Genomic DNA, 16144 nt, shown 5'->3' with positions numbered 1-16144 from the left:
ACAAGTGCAGTCCACTCCCTGGCCGTCTGTTCTGTCCGTCTAGGTAGTCTCTTCCATTGGCGGACTTAGCCGTAACAAAGATATGGCCAGGTAGTGGATGGCACAGCTGCAATCTCTCCCTGGCTATATCCCCTGATCAAAGTGGGTGTCAGCATTGAAAGCCGCTGTGATCAATAACTTTTGACATGTGTGATGACATGTCAAAAGTAATTTTTCTTGACAAGTACTCTTTAAGATTGTACACATTCCTCCACTGCTTGCTGTGAAGGGTAGAGGCGGACACAAGAACATTTAGTTTTTTATATAGAAAGGGAAACGGCCCCATAGCAGCTGTAAAGACTGCCATTATGTCGTATCAAACCGTACTCCTTCAGGCTGTATAGAGTCCTTGCTCAGCCTCTTCCTTTTTGGATGATACGGCCAATGTGCGAATGTTTATTGCAGAATACCAAAACTGCACATGTTTTTTGGGTTGATAATCTTTAGCAATCAGCATTTAAGCGTTTTCTAGCCAAACCCCGCTGCTTGTTTGTTTACTGTTCCAGTACACTTGAGGGGAACACAGAGCGTCTCCTCATCCTCTCCGCAAAGTATATGAATGCCACTTCTTTTCTACTGAGCTCACCAGAGACATTGTGCTAAACCTGACAGACGTTCTGCGGAGGGATCCTCAGGAGCACCATGACAATGCTGCTGTCAGTGTATGCGATGTCTGTCCTGAGAACAGCGTCATGTGTGTAATAACCAGACTATCTGCTCAGTAACTGACAGACAACTTCTCAGTTCTGACATTACACCTGTTCCTTAGTATTCACTTTGTAGAATGGTCTATATTACTATACTATGCTCCTTTATACAAGAATATAACTACTATAATACTGTTCCTATATACAGAAATATAAGTATAATAATACTGCCCCCAATATACAAGAAGATAACTGCTATAATACTGCTCCTATATACAAGAATATTACTACTATAATACTGCTCCTATATACAGGAATATAACTACTATAATACTGCTCCTATATACAGGGATATAACTACTATAATACTGCCTCCTATATACAAGAATATAACTACTATAATACTGCTACTATATACAGGAATATAACTACTATAATACTGCCTCCTATATACAAGAATATAACTACTATAATACTGCTCCTATATACAGGAATATAACTACTATAATACTGCTCCTATATACAGGAATATAACTACTATAATACTGCTCCTATATACAGGGATATAACTACTATAATACTGCTCCCTATATGCAGGAATATAACTACTATAATACCGCCCCTTCATTATAGTAGTACCGTGCTTCTAGAGAAGTAATCCTTCGCTGCACACACACAATATATGTGACATACAAGTTGCAGGGTGGCACTCGTTCACATTCACAGCTCCACTTCTCCTATTTTCCTGCTATTTATCCCCTGTAAAATATGTCGACGTGTTATTCAGGGCAAAAAAAAAAAATCTAATATCTACAACTTTTTTTTCTTTTTGTTTTTTCCTGTGTTTTTTTTTACTGCAGTCTTTCTTTGCGTCCTTTTGTATCTTCTCCGCCGCCTCCCACCTCTTTCATTATGAAATATATTCTACAAAGAGCTTCGTTTTTTTTTTTTTGTCACCAAAAAAGTCACGCTTGAGTGATAGTGCATTGCTTTGGATGGTGAAACATTATGAAAGTTTAATTTTTAATTAAATCTGAAATACCAATTATAACGGAGAGATATTTTAACCTGTTTCTTTTCAGACTGCCTGGAGTTACATTTGGATAGTGAAATCACAGCACCTTAACAAAACAGAGAGATAAAGCGGCTCGGCAGCCTGGTAAGTACCCGCGACCTTACCTTTGTTCCTCTCAACAGCGTTATTAGTGTGCATGAAACAAAGAATTTAGTAATTGGACGGAGGTGAAGGAAAAATGACCTTGTGTTGTTACATGAGCAAACAGAAATTCCTGCAATTTTTCTAAACTATTTGACTCTGTTGAGAGCCACATGCTTTGTTTTGCTGTTTGTGCAGCTTTCTTTTTATTTATATGTAGAACATGAAGCCGTATGCGCCATAATTCCCCGCGTTTTGTTTTCGTCGGGATTTGCTCTATCTTCCTCTATCCAGAGATGTCCGTGCGGTCAAAATCCGACAGAGCCTCACCGGGCCTTCCCTAGAGTCCTCTGCACTTCCCGTTCCTTATGGGAACCTATGTTAAAGGGGTTATCTGGCGCTACAAAAAGATGGCCGCTTTCCTCCAGAGACAGCACAGCTCTTGGCTCCAGTTTGGTTGTTGGTTTTGTAACTCAGCTCCATTGAAGTGAATGGAGCTTTATTGCAAACCGCACCTGACCTGGAGACAAGAGAAGTGCTGTATCTGGACGAAAGTGGCCATGTTTTTTTTGGCGCTGGTATTCCTATTTCCACTAACATATTTGTACTCCTGTGGCCAAAATTGCTTCTTACTGATATGCTGCTGCTATCCGCCTACTATGCTGTAAATGCAATGGTGTGTATATAGCTGTTTATATATAGTGTACATGTACATTATAACTATATACAATGTGTGTGTGTGTGTGTGTGTGTGTATATATATCAGCCAGCCCACTGCTTTTAGAGCAGAGCAGTGATCGGTAACCTAGACAACAAACTGTCAACAATTAAAGTAATTACAATATCTTATGGCCATTGTGCAGCAGTCACAAGATATTACAAGTCAGAGGGGGGATAATAATAATACCCAGAACTGTGTATGGTCGCTATGCGGAGTATCCTTTTTCCAGATGTAAGAGAACTGTCTAGTGCCGTCTATTAAGTCATATTTGCCCCCTTTAAGTGCATTGAATCATAACTAATGATTATTCGCCAAGCCAAAACAGGAAGAGTGACCCATCTGTGGACAGGGTTGACGCCTCTCATCAGTACCCAGGACGGTATTGTCTGGATAGTAGCGAGGACGGAGAGTAAATGTGTCTGTTTAGTCTTATAGACCATGCATTTCTCCGCTGGGACAGAAAATCTGCATAATGGCTCCCACCAGAAGGAAAGAGCTTGCTGTCTTTTACCACCTATTAGAGGTGGCGCCCGTGAAAGTCACTGCTTGACCAGGGACTTAAAATTTCATCCCCTCATGTTTTATGTTTTCTGGTGCGAGAAGTCAACTTGGGGCCCCCCATTCCTCGACCAAGCGATGCTATTGCTGTGTATATGTATTTACCAAGACTGATATTACCAATAATACCAGTACATAGGAAGGAAATATTATCACCATACATAATACCGCCATACTGTTACAGACCAAAGCCAGTATACTAACACCACCGCTACTACTGAATAACCCACTGTACGCAGATCACTATCACCTTATCCAGTCATATAGAGGTGGACGCAGCTCTACACAGGTTCATATACATTATAGCACAGTTATATTTAGTGACTCACAGGGGACGTCTTCACTCATCAGAGTTCTTCCTTTTTCATCTTCTCCATATGCCCCGGGCCAAACTGCACATCTGTATTGGCCCCTTTACACCCTCGTTTAGTGGGTAGGCTGACTCTATGTGACCCCCTTATAGTATATGCCCCCCTCTGAGTAGACCGCTATAGTACATGCATCCCTCTGTGCATGCCCTATTGTATATGCCCCCCGTGTAATCCCCCTTATAAATGCCCCTTTGTAGTCCCCCCTTATAGATGCTCCCTGTGTAAACCAATCTCCCCTTATAGAAGCCCCATGTGTAGTCTCCCCTTATAGATGCCCCCTGTGTAGTCTCCCCTTATAGATGCCCCCTGTGTAGTCTCCCCTTATAGAAGCCCCCTGTGTCGTCTTCCCTTATAGAAGCCCTGTGTAGTCACCCCTTCTAGATGTCCACTGTGTAGTCACCCCTTATAGAAGCCCCTTGTGTATTCCCCCTTATAGAAGCCCCCTGTGTATTCCCCCTTATAGAAGCCCCCTGTGTATTCCCCCTTATAGAAGCCCCCTGTGTATTCCCCCTTATAGAAGCCCCCTGTGTAATCCCCCTTATAGAAGCCCCCCTGTGTAATCCCCCTTATAGAAGCCCCCCTGTGTAGTCTCCCCTCACAGATGCCCCCAGTGCAAAGCAGATTAGAAAAAAAACCAAAAACCTACTCACCTAACAACACGCTCCCCCGTCGGCTGTCTTCTCCTCTTCTTCCACGGCTGGTGAGCAGCTCCCTGGGGGTGTGCCCGGGATTCCCGGGCAGTGCACACACCAGGGAGCTCTGTGTGCGCTGGGGATAGTACTTCTGGCACAGGGAGCGTCTCCTGACCTGAAAGTGCTCCCCCCCCCCCCCCCGGCACACGCAGAGCTCCCTGGTATGTGCACCGACCAGGAATCCCCGGGACACCCCCAGGGAGCCGCTCACCAGCCTGGGGGCAGTCGGAAACTGCATATTGTGACCGCAAGCAAAACACTGCTTGCTGTCACAAGATTGGGTGATATGACGGGATGGGGGGCGGTGGCGTAGCCAGGGGGCCCCGCGGGCCCCCCCCTTCTGGCGGGCCGGGTCGCAGCAGCGACCTCTGCGACCGTGGTAGTTACGCCACTGCCTCTGCTACTACTCCAGGCAAATCTATGTATGTCCTGTATAGAGGTAGCGGTCACATAACCATCACTGAGGATAGCATTGCCCACAATTCATCCACCTGCATTGTGCACACAATCTCCATCTAGTGCCTTGTTATATATATTGACCCATGAGAGGGCATGGACGGCCACTGACACGTCCATAGTTAGCATCTATACGTCTGTGCCCATATATTGAAAGGCGTCCAGGGGCAACCAAGAAACACAATACAGGTGCTGGCAGGACCATGGGGTGTTCTTATGAAATGCTTGACTTTATCTAATTTTTTCCGATTGACAAAGTACTGTATGTAATGTCAGATATATCTCTAACTAGAATTATATACTCTGTTACCCACCTTACATATCCCCAGATAACATGCACATTGGTTTGGCTTCTCTTTTGTATAAATGTAACTAAATCTGTCTTTCTACCAACCACCACCTCCAGGGGGAAGCTTGGACACCTACATACTCATTAGATGAGATGTCTCCAACCTTTTGTGCCTTGTGAGTTTCCCTCCACTGGCGATGAGTGATGGTTGCGAGCAGCGTCATCTTGAAATATTGGCGATATTAATAGATTCTAAAGGGGGAAAGAGAATTATTAATGAGTGCAAACATTGCTGATACTTGTATCACAGCAGTGGAGCTGGCACAGTGTGTGGTTGAGATGTGTCTGCACTAGAGATGAGCCGAGTACGAGCAGACTGGACCAGAAGAATCGCTGGCCAAGGTGCCTGGACCACTGATGGTCCTGATTCTGAGCTCTTGTTTTGGAAGCCGGAAGAAAAGGAAAGATCAGGGGACCAGACCAAGAGGAGTAGTTGAGTATGGGGGCTAAGATTATATATATATTTTTCTATTTCCCTGCCCATGCCCAAAAGTGTATTATGTTGCCAGGACCCAAGTGTGTCCGCTCCAGCTTTCCCCAGAGCGGTCAGTATAATACAAGCACCATTCACCATTCAGACTGTATTCTGTCCATGAACAAAGCTGTTGTGATGCATGGAAGGCCATTTTGTATGCCCCCCCCCTCATCTTTCCATTGACTATTTTATGCCCCCTATTAGTTAAATCATGTCTGTCTGTAAATAAAGGTATGAGGTAATCTCCACAAGGGTCGCTGTGTAGACCCTCACGACCTTGGTGGTGTGGACCATTGCACAGATTCTTCTCACAGAAGGCTTGACAAGCAAGTGAACCCTAGAGTTATGGCAGCCATGCATGGGTAAGTGCCATAGACACCACTTGAAGTTCCACCTGTCCTGTTGATTCAATAGGATGTCTCACACGCACTCCGCCATCCGCACAAAGAATTGACACATCAATTATTTGGGCTGATCATGTCATGCGCTTGAGAAATCACATTGAATAAATGGGAAAGACAAAACTTCAAACGCCTATACCGTAGTGTGAACATACCCTTAAAGGAAACTTGTTGCCTACATTTTCTTTTAATAATTAGAGTCAGATACTAAAACGTGTTCTTTTACTCTCCTCTGTTTCTTTTTTCTAACTGTAATTTTTTTAAATTTCACTTTTTGTACATTGTTATGGGGGCGGCCATCTTACCCGAGCTGTTTTTAACAGCATTTAGTGACATGTTTTACAGCAAGACTCATGGACATAGGCGACAATAAACAAACTCTGTCCCCTTGAGATGAATGTGAGACATTACTAAGCGTGCTCTGTGACCTGTAAAGAGGTGATTCCACAGGGAGCTGCTATTGTCTCCTCTATCTACTGGTGTCACATGACGCTGCAATGCTGTACAGATCACTTTACAGCAGCCTCCTCTTATCAACACAGGAATTCTCAGCTTAGTTTTAGCCCCAGTGGTGAGAATAAAAAACTACAAGATATCAGGATTATTTTGTATTATAAATAGAAAAATGGAAAATTAGAAAAAATGTCACCAAAAAAAAAAAAAAGTTTAACATAAAAACATTAATTCTACCAAAAAGTCATTTTCTGATGACACATTCCCTAAATGTGCTGTAAATGCAATCCCCCTCCTCTCTATTGTAGCTAGGTAACATGGCTTTCAGGTGTAGATTGAAATTTAGCAGCTAATGTTGGAGATGTTGGGGGTGGGGAGGGCTCGCTGCGCACCCCATAGCAGGCATGTTTGGTACCGAACCACCATTACGCCTCCACATAGAGAGAAAGCGTTGGGTACATGTGATACATACCATCCTATCACCTTTCGTTTTATACTCCAAGGATAAAGCAGGACAATAGCTCAGGACATACAGTGCCGCTATTTGGGATTACAATGGGATGTGCCGCCGGTTTCCAAAATCTCTGCCAGTGAATAGATCCTCTCCTCCCTTCCCCGGTTCCATTGTTCGGTGGTCGGGTAATATTTGGTAATTCAATGTTAAAATTTTACAGGAGCCCACTCCGCCCGGTGCCATTGAATTTTTGAAAGGGGAATGTGATTTGTCCTCATCAGAAGCCTGACCTTCACAGCTTTCAGAATGCCTTTAATATTGCGATGAATGGAGCCGGCACAATATGTTTGTATTTTTGTGCATTTGTCAGATCTCACTTTTCTTTTTATTTCCCCCCAAACAATTTCTAAAGCCTTCATCTCCCACATTTCCCTTTCATTTATCTCAGCTGTTCAGCATCACTATCCATATACCAGGTACAAAGCAGGTAGGCATTCTTAAAAGGGAGCTCCACCTTTAATGACCTCTAGGAATGATGTGGGTTATGTCAAACGATATCATTGGCTGAGTCCATGAGAACAGACCTCTGCACAGAGCAACACACCTGACTGATCAGCACTGCTTTATGTTATATCGCTGTCATGCATCATTTCTCTTTATACTCCACTGACTTCAATGGCGGTGTGTAGTTCATTTCTCTGTGCAGTCTCTTCCTTCAGTGCATCAGTCTTTGCAGTCATTTCGTCCAGTGCAGAAACTCTGCAAAGTCTCTTTCTCCAGTGCGTCACACTATGCAGTCTCTTCCTGAAGTGCAGACACTCTGGGCAGTCTCTTCCTCCAGTGCAAACACTGTGTGCAGTCTCTTTGTCCAGTGCCGTCTCGTCTTGAAGTGCACCACTCTACAAAGTCACTTCCTCCTGTGCAGTCACTATGAGCAGTCTCTTCCTCCTGTGCAGTCACTATCAGCAGTCTCTTCCTCCTGTGCAGTCACTATCAGCAGTCTTTTTCTCCTGTGCAGTCTATCATCTATCTATCAATCTATCTTCCATTTAATTCACTTGTTTGTCCTTCTGTGCATCTGTGTGTTAATCCATTCATCCTTCTGTCCATCCTTCCATCCATCCTACCATCCTTCCTACCCATTTGACAGACATGTTTTATTAATTCTGCCTGGAAAGGTTAAAACGTGATCTGATATGAGAAACTAAAGTCTTATTTGTCCCTGAGGTTTCACCGTACCTGTCGCCCAAGTGCCCATTTAACTGGCAGTTTTCTCACCTAGGTTTGTCATTGGGATTGGGGCTTCTCTTCCTAGGAACAAAAAGAATTGGGCAGTTGAAATACAAAAGCCTTATCGATATCTGCCTGACATCTAACATCAGGTGAGAATCATGAGGCTGTCATACACATTAAGGGGGAGATTCGCCCCTTCTCCCTGCCATACACCAGCCGTATCAGGGGGTTGCGGCGAGGTATGATTTGCACAAGTACAAACACGCCGGTCTTCATAAATGTCCCCCTAGATGTCTGGGCGATCAGTGCCAAAATTAGTGGCACAAATTTGACCGACATTTGCATGGCCGGCTTCTAAGATGCATTAGACTAGAATGGAGATCTACATTTATACATTTAGTGGGGTTTTCTTTATAAGATAGTATAATGATGTCATCCATTAGGGTGGAATTAGCACTCAAATACACATGAAAAAAAATGAATCAATTTATTGTACTAAAAAAAAACATAAAATGAAAGAAAAACATGGACACATATACATTAAAAACAATTAAAAGCACAAAACAATCACATGGGGAGAACTCACAATAAAAAGGAGCTCCCCAGGACTCCAAATCAGATGTTCACACAGTACGTGGTAATAATAGCATAGATAAACGCCCCTCAAAAGAAAGTGCTCAACAGGTATAATTAAAGTGCAGGTATATATAAAGTGCATGCACGCTTCATCAGATGAAGCGCGCATGCGCGCGAAATGGCCCTCATGTCTGTGTTGTACATGTGAAGTGGTTTGGCATCTACTGAATAGTGACATGTCACCTAAGGTTTTAACATATGTTGGAATAAATAAGTATCGCTACAACTTGGTGAGTGCCCTTAGCTTTTTACTGATTATGTTGTATCGAAATTACAGTCCTCAGACCCACGCGTTCCATCAATCAAGGTGACAAGACAAGTAAAATAAGACAAACATAGATGCTTTCTCATCCACCCTGATCAGTTATTGCTCTTTACGACGGAACATGTTACAGTTTGATGGAAGGGGTGGAGTCTTGACAACCTAATGTCTAGGAGTAGTGGCCTTTCTATGCACAGAATGGTGTAAGTGAAGCAGTTTGAGTATATTCAATGTACAAAGCTTTCTTCTCCAGTCAGATATCGCAACCGAGGCAACAACCCAGATCTATGCAAGGAAAGTTCGTCCGGAGTCTCTTCACTTGTCGGAGCGCCTCTGAGTCCGTTGGCTCTCGGGGGCTTTAACTCATTTTAATTGAAGTGGATTAAAGCGGTACGTATTTTTCCTTGGCTATTTAGCGGGAGGACAGGCACCTTGCGCACGTCATGCTATCATTAGCCGCCTTCTTTAAGGCTTCTCACAAATGATGTTTGTATTTTCCAAGGTTTTGGTAAATGAGGATCTAATTATGCCGGCACTTTCATTTTTTCCTCACATCTTCGGCGAATGTCCGTCTCTAGGGCAGCAATATATTAAATTATTAGCTCCATCACTCAATGATCAAAAAAGAGGAATCCACATATTCTGTACATTGTAACAACAAAGAAGTTCAACTGAAGGTGAAACCCTATGGGGGTCATGTATTAATTTGCTACAGAGACGGATGAAAAGCAGATGAAACCGTCACGCGTGTTTAGCCAGAGGTTCAGAGAACGACTGAATTAGCGTATATCACAGCAATATTGTACAGACTCGAAGAATATGACACCTTTACAACCCTATAATCCTTCGCCCCCGGGACGCATCATGGATCAAGTCCAATTATTAGGTAATTCTGATTAGAAAAAAAAAATCCTGAGAAGTTGTATTACAGGAAATGTCACAAAAGGCGCCGTTCATATCCGCAGATACCCTCATACTTGACCTGGAAAATAATACTGCATATGCCGCTGTTTTTCTCAGCAAAATGCAATGGGTCCCAATTAAAAATAAGCAAATTTACAATAAGAATCACTGATTTGGGATCTACTGGATCGGCCGTTAATTTGTTAAGTCTTTCCAATAAATATAGTTCCCTATGGAAATCTGTAATAAGACAGTCCACAGAAGTCCACAGAACACACAGAGAGACTAAACAAATTGGTGGCCAAGTCTGTACATTGGTGTACTCAACTATAGCACAGTGGCCCGAATGTACTCAAACCTTAGAATCCTTAAAACCCTTTTGGATGGACTGACGAGAACACCATAATGAGCGCCGATCTTGAAGAGCAATAATCGTTTGCTGAAACTTAACAAGTTGGATCGCTGGATCGCTCATCCCCTTAATTTCCTCATTGTCAATTGCACATTGTCTAGTAGATGTGCTAGTGATAAAGAGGATAGTATTGGCTGAACAAAAGAGGGATCCATTCATCGGCTGATCATTGGCCAGTTAATGGGAATGAGCGTCCCTAGGAATAAACTAGACAAGAGTACACCAACTTTATTACAGTGGCTCAGGCTGTTTGGTAAATCTGTTGCATTTCTAGACTGTCTAGTCTAAGAGCCCTATTCCATGGGACGACTATCGTTTGGATAATTGTTAAATAGTTCAGAACAAATCGATAATCGCTCAGTTGAATAGCAGTTAACGGTTAAACGATGAACAAGAAATCGTTGATCGCGTAATAAGACCTGAACCTATTTTTATCGTTGTTCATTCTCAAATCGTTTGCATTGGAATAAGACGTTGTTCGGTCGTTCACAGTAGCGACAAACGCAATAGCGACAACAAGAGGACCGCATGAACGATCAGAAGTAACGATCATCATTCCGTGTAAGTGGGTGAACGATTTCAGGTCGTTCGCAATAGCGGTCGTTTGAGATCGTTTATCGTTAACGATTATGCGAACGATAATCGTCCTGTGGAATAGGGCCCTAAGTTTAGACCAGTTAATAACTGACTTAAACTGCACCAGAATCTTATACCAGAATGACAAATGTTGCATCTTAGGCCATGCACACTTTTTTTGTGCTCCATGGGGCAATACTGTTATCCATCATTCCAGAGATGTACATGGAAGCCACAATGTAGACGTTCTTAGAGACTCACCCGACTGCTCTTGTTCCAGGCTGTGGACTCTGATCTGATACATTCTAGTAGGAGATAACTGGTAGTACCCTGCTGGGGCCTTTTTTTTCCATTAATATCACCATAGAACTACATATTCTTCCACTTTCTGGTTTGGATCATAGACTTAAACAGCGTACATCTGGTCATCCAAACATTTGGACCCCCATTGACCACAAGGATGATGGTCCCATTTCCCTGGTTAAATAAGTAATTCAGTTCTATAGGCCTGATGAAGATGTGTGCTGTGCTTGGCCAACTCTATCAGTCCCATAGAGATCTTGTGATTTTGTCTTTGCTACAGTATCAGATACTTCCCACTGGCCCTATGCATAGGTGATAAGGTTTAATCTTGTGATAACCGCTTCTGAGGTGTTTAAATGATTTTCAAGTAAGGATCTAAAAATGATTTGTAAGTTGTTTCCAAGAGGAGATGATCTTATGTGTTTTTCTCGGATCAGAGCCGTGATCTGTGACTACAGCTTAGTTACAGTACAGCAGGGAGTCTGGGGCAGTCTAAGACACACCCCCTACTAATTCATTAATTTAGCCTATTGCTCTCTTCTCTTCTTGGAAGTTCTGCCTTATTTGATTGGCTGCTGCGTGTAAACACAAATGTATTCAAGGTTTAGCAACAAGTCAGTATATGGAGTGTTAAATAAATAAGCTTAAATAATATATACTTTCTTAAACATATTCACCAAGAATGAAAACATGTAAAAAATATATATACATATAAAAAATGAGTTGTTGCTTGCTGCCTTTTTTCAGCCCCTGATCTGGGTAAGAGGGTGTTGGTGGCCCAGTAAGGGTGCACTTAAGTAGGGGAAGGGACAGACTTGAGCTGAGTATCAGCTTGTAGATCAGCGGCCATACCCTTCTCCTATACCAGTGCTTCTCAATTCCAGTCCTCGGCCTCACCAACAGGTCATATTTTGAGGATTTCCTTAGTATTGCACAAGTGATATAAATATACTCAGTGCATCAGGTATTATCACAGGTGTGCTTTGTATGGGAAATCCTTAAAACATGACCTGTTGGTGAGGCCTGAGGACTGGAATTGAGAAGCACTGTCCTACACCACGCTCTATCATGTCTCTTACATGATGGCTCTGCCACTACAAGTCTATGAAACTTTATAAGAAATCCTTCAAACGGATCACAAACATTTGCACAATGCGGCTGGTAGTTCCATCCAAATATTTAATCTCATCATAGAGTTGAAGCGTTCTCCATGACTAATGACAGAACTTTGAACTGTACGTAAACAGTTATTAGAAGTGCGTTATGCAAAGCAAACTCGGAGGGAGGAAGGAAGGAGGGTAGGCAGCCAGTGCCACGCCAGCTGTGCCTGAGCTACAAGCCCCTGCATGCCCTGCCAGCCTGGGCAATATGTAAGTAAGGAAGTATTTCACCTTCAGCGTGGTGCCCACTTAATAAAGCAAACAGAAGTCCGGCACACCGCAGCTATTTTGTCACTGATTTTATAGGGATTAATTTTGCAGTAAGATCAGTGTCAATAGTGAAGATCCTCTGAGCAGTCCTAGTATAAAGGTCTCTTTAAGAAGGATAGATCATTGTCTTTTCAATGCTGAAGAGTGAAGACCCCCTTGAGTGCTGTTGAACAAACTTGCAGAGCTAATCCGAACACTCAACATTTGACTCACAGTGGCTGGAAAAGTTGGAGAAGTTGCAGCCCTAGGCAGTTGTGGAGAACATGGATACAACCATAGGCCATAGGCTGTATCCATGTTATTCTGGAAGCCCTAGGGCTGCATCCAACTACTCCAGCCACTGGTAGTCAAATGTCGAGTGTTCGGGTTCGGACAAACCTGAACGTTCAGCAAGTTTACTCATCACTACCTCTGAGCAGTAGAGACCCAATGCAGGTCTCATTCCAGTTCGAGTATTGAGGGCCTCGTGGCAATGGAGTGACCAGTGTCAATGTTGAGAACCCTCTGAGTCATCCTAGTATAGTTGGTGTCCTGGAGTATAATGATCGGGGTCAATGTGGAAGAGTTTAGGCCCTCTGAGCAGTGAGACACCATCCAGTTCTCATTCAATTTATAGTATTGAGAGATTATTGTCTATGCGTTCCAAGTGGTACAGACTTCTGCAGGTCTCATTTTTCTTCTAGTATTAGGGGTCTTGTGAAGATGGAGCAATCAGTGTCAGTATCCAAGACCCTCTAAGCAGTAGATACTTCTGGAGATCTCCTGAATCTAATCCGAATATTGAGGACCTTGTAAAGATGGAGAGATCTTTATCAATGCTGAAGGTTCTTCAATGAGGAATGACTTCTGCGGGGCTCACTTCCATCCAAGCAGTAGAGATTCCAGAAGGTCTCCTCACTACAGTGCTAATATTTAGTGTCTTATGAAGATGGAGCAATTGTTGTCAATGCTAAAGACCCTCCAAGCAGCATAGACTTCTGCAGGTCTCCTAAATCTAGTCCTAGTATTGAGGATCTTGTAAAGTTGGAGAAATCTTTTCTAATACTGAAGATCGCTCAAGTCCCAGGGTCTCTTGAAGAAAGAGAGATTATCATTAATACTGGAAACCCTCCAAGCATTAGAGACTCCTGCAGGTCTCCTCACTCCAGTCCTAGTATTCATGGTCTTCTGGAAATTGAGAGATCAGTGTCAATGCCAAGAACCCTCCAGTCAGAAACGACCACAGTAGGTGTCAGTTCAGTCTTGGTATTGAGGGTCTCCTGGAGACTGAGATCAGCATCAATACCCTTTCAAGCAGTACAGACATCTGTGGGTCTCCTCACTCCAGTCCTAGTATTAAGGGTCTCCTGGTATCGATTTCCAGCAGAAGAAGGTACAGGAAGAACCATCCCGCTGCACAGGAGCCAAGAGCTTAGATGGTGGAATGCGCGGATCCTCAATGGTCCCAGTGTGCACAGCTGCTCCTTGGCAGCAGAGGTGACGTTTGTACTTTTTCTGTTAACTGGTTCAATATCAGGTTTAGATGGGAATAAATCTGAATAACGCAGCACGGAAAAGCATTCAGACAGTTCAGTAAATATTGAATGTGCTGGGTGTTTTTTTTTTCCTCATCTGTCAGTTCTATCCCCCGTTCCTCTCATTACACTGACTGTTCTTGTTGTTCACAGATGGTCCCCCCGTACTAGCACCGCTCTTTTTTTTTTTTTTTTTTCGTGCTGTAATGTAAGTGCCGGGGAACAAAATAAACGCCACAACCATTTACAGTTCATTTACTATATAAGCTCTCAAAAACATGTTTTTCTTGCACAGCAAGTGGTATCTGGAATTTATTGTAAGTGTATACTGTACATTCACACATATGCAGAGGCGTTTATAACGGGGTTTTTTTCCCCTGCAATATGATATCTTTATGCAAAAAAAAAAAAAAATAGTAAGATTAAAAGCAGTTTGTAATATATGTCATAGATAGCAAATACCACAGCGGAGAACAGGCAAGCTGTAATGTGATAATGTAATCCTATAGGGCAGAGGGGGTCATGGCATGGGCATAGGGCGGTGTGGAGCGCCGTATTGTAACGGTCACTACTAGCTGTCAAAGTTTGCAGAATTGCATCACATATACTTGCACTAGGAACAGGTTCTGACTGTATGACTGGCCCCACGGTGTTGGGTTAGAGGTCCATGGGTCCACCAGAGATGATTCGTCTCTCCATCTATACAGAATAAATACACATATAAGCTCTGATAGGTTACCTTAGATCATCCCATAAAAAAACAGGCCTTAAAGTGTCATTGTCACCATAAAAAACTTTTGACATGTCATAGAGACATGTCAAAAGGTTTGATTGAACTGGGTCTGAATGTTCACACCTACAGTATACCCAAGCCAGAAGAAGACCTCTCTAAGAGTGGTCCTCTCCCGACTCAGAATGTAAGTCTGTGGAACCCGACTGGTTATGTTAGGACATAATCAGCGTTTTGTACCAATCAAAACTTTGACTTGTCTCTATGACATGTCAAAAGTTTTCTGTGGTGTCACTGACACCTTAAAGGATCAGAAGAGCCATCTAAAGATCCTCCAGCAATGACTTACCACCAGGGTCTATTTCTCTTTGGATGATCTATGCATTAGATCTCATGTGTCTATCTATTCTGTATAGATGGAGAGCTGACGTCAGAATCCTCTATGGTGGGTCCAAGAAACACTGATCTCTCTGTCTTCAGGATACCGGAAGGAGCCTTTACTGCTCAGAGGGTTTTCAGCATTGGCGCTGATCTTTTTATCTTCAGTAGACTTGGACTAGAGTCAGATCTGAAGGTGGCTCATCTACTCCTTGAGCAATGACTTAAAACAAGGGTCTATTTCTTATGGGATAATCTATGAATTAGATCTTATGTCTGCCTCTATTCTGTATAGGTGGAAAGCTCACCTCAGAATCCTCTATGTTGGACCAGAAAAATGCTGATCTCTCTATCACCAGGGGACCCTTGAAACTAGTAGCAGAGTAAGGAGACCTGCATGGGCTTCTTCTGCTTGGAGGAGCTGACCTTTCATTCTCCAAGAGACCCTCAATATTTGGACCGAGTCGTTTCTGATCAGAAGGTCTTTGAGGGTCTCCTGGATACAGATCAGAAACATTGCTAAATACCCTCCGAGCAGTAGAGGCTCATGCAGGTCTTCTCTCCTTTGTCCAGATCAGTGTCCATGAGATCCACCAAAGAGGAATCTGATGACCTCCCTCCATCCTACACTTTACGTATCAGCAATATCTAATACTTTATTCATAGTGGTAAGAGATTGCCTCAAAGTCTGCTCCGAATGGGTTGTCCTCTGCTGGACTTTCTGAGCCTCTAACAGTGTCATAGCCAGGGCCCCACCTGGAACTCTGGTCAACTTCTGCATCCGTCCTGATTATAGGAGAACACAAATCATTCTGTAGAGGACAGTCTGGGACAGTGCTCCTGGGATTTAGCTCTGATAGCCGGTCAGGTTGCCGTTATTCTCTTTTTTGCATTGCCTACGTTTGCCCTGTCCCTTTGTAAAATGCACAACAATTTATTATTATTCCAGATTTACACGTGTAATCGTGTTCCACAAAGCAGAAGCTTGTCCCCTG

The 16144-nt window shown here is 43.1% G+C and overlaps 1 protein-coding gene across 9 annotated transcripts in view; it reads left to right on the top strand.

Moving 5' to 3' along the window:
• The window catches only part of ZBTB20 (zinc finger and BTB domain containing 20), a 683935-nt gene that overhangs the window by 350499 nt on the left and 317292 nt on the right, over positions 1–16144 (top strand). For 8 of the 9 annotated variants that reach the window (XR_011358869.1, XM_069945732.1, XM_069945735.1 and 5 more), the window contains one exon: positions 1769–1845. The exons of the other annotated variant lie outside the window; for it this stretch is intronic. The gene's annotated coding sequence lies outside the window, so the exon portion shown is untranslated. The remainder of the gene's footprint in view (positions 1–1768; positions 1846–16144) is intronic. 9 annotated transcript variants of the gene reach the window in all.

This window comes from Dendropsophus ebraccatus, chromosome 11 (assembly GCF_027789765.1).
Source record: "Dendropsophus ebraccatus isolate aDenEbr1 chromosome 11, aDenEbr1.pat, whole genome shotgun sequence".
Classification (NCBI taxonomy): domain Eukaryota; kingdom Metazoa; phylum Chordata; class Amphibia; order Anura; family Hylidae; genus Dendropsophus; species Dendropsophus ebraccatus.
The sequence above is the reverse complement of the archived record's forward strand: the minus strand, read 5'-3'. Positions and strand labels throughout refer to the sequence as shown.